The 1275-nt window shown below is 59.4% G+C and overlaps 1 protein-coding gene across 1 annotated transcript in view; it reads right to left on the bottom strand.

The window, feature by feature from the left end:
* Positions 1-1275, bottom strand: part of LOC103615248 (protein farnesyltransferase subunit beta) — a 16541-nt gene that overhangs the window by 4598 nt on the left and 10668 nt on the right. The gene's annotated exons all lie outside the window — the stretch shown is intronic.

Raw genomic sequence — 1275 nt, 5'->3', positions numbered from 1 at the left:
TGATGTGACGTCATGTCTTGCATCATCATAGAATCCACGGGTTGGGTTGATAAGAACCTTAAAGCCCATCCAGTTCCACCCCCTGCCATGGGCAGGGACACTGGGACACCTTCCACTGTCCCAGGTTGCTCCAAGCCCTGTCCAGCCTGGCCTTGGACACTTTGAGGGATGGGGCAGCCACAGCTGCTCTGGGAAATCCATTCCAATGCCTTACCACCCTCACAGTGAAGAATTTCTTCCCGATATCCAATCAACACCTCCCCTTTTCCACTTTGGAGCCGTTCCCCCTTGTCCTGGCACTCCATGCCTTCATCCTAAGTCCCTGTCCATCTCTCTTAGAGCCCCTGTAGGCACTGGAAAGGGCTCTTAGCTCTCCCTGGAGCCTTCTCTTCTCCAGGCTTAGCAATCCCAGCTCTCCCAGCCTGTTCTTAGCCCTCGGAGCATTTCTCTGGCCACCTCCGGACTTGCTCCAGCAGCTCCATGTCCTTCCCATGAAAAGGATTTTAGGGCTGGACACAGTTTTCCATGTGGGGTCTCACCTGAGTGGGGCAGAGGAGGACAATGCCCCCATCACCTGTTGCCCACACTCCCAGTGACACAGCCCAGGACATGGGTGACTTTCCAGGGCTGCCAGCACACGTTGCCAGGTCGTATCCAGCCTCTCATTCCCCAGTAGCCCCAAATTCCTCTCATCTGGGCTGTTCTCCATCCCATCACCCCCATCTTGCACTGATCTCAGGAGCTGTCCTGATCCATGAGTCAACCCTGCCCTTGGCCTTGTTGACCCCCACGATGTTCCCATGGGAACCTTGTCCCTGGACAGGACAACCTGGACAACCCACCCTTGTCCAGGTCCCGCTGGGTGCCATCCCATCCTTCCTAAGTGTCACCAGTTCCCCTGGTGCAGCTCTGTGTCACCCCAGTGTCCCCTGCTGCACCCCTCTGTCCCCTTCCCAATGCCCCTAGAGCAACCCCTGGTGCACCCTTGGTGCTCCCAGAGCCCCCGGAGTCCCCACTGGTCCCCCTGGTACATCCCCATCTCCCACCTCCCCTTTTCCAGAGCATCCCCAACGTATCCTACGGTGCATTCCTGGCTCCGTCCCCCTGTTCTCCCCAGCTCCCTTCTCAGTCCATCCCCCGTGTCGCCGCCCAATTCCCCACGGCATCTCCCGTGTATCCCTGGTGTATCTCCGGTGTCCCCTCCCCGCTCCCCACAGCATCCCCCGGTCCATCCCCGGTGTCGCCCCCCTCGTTTCCCCCCCGGTGCCCCCTCCC

The sequence above is a fragment of the Corvus brachyrhynchos genome, unplaced genomic scaffold (genome assembly GCF_000691975.1).
Source record: "Corvus brachyrhynchos isolate BGI_N302 unplaced genomic scaffold, ASM69197v1 scaffold165, whole genome shotgun sequence".
Lineage (NCBI taxonomy): Eukaryota > Metazoa > Chordata > Aves > Passeriformes > Corvidae > Corvus > Corvus brachyrhynchos.
The sequence above is the reverse complement of the archived record's forward strand: the minus strand, read 5'-3'. Positions and strand labels throughout refer to the sequence as shown.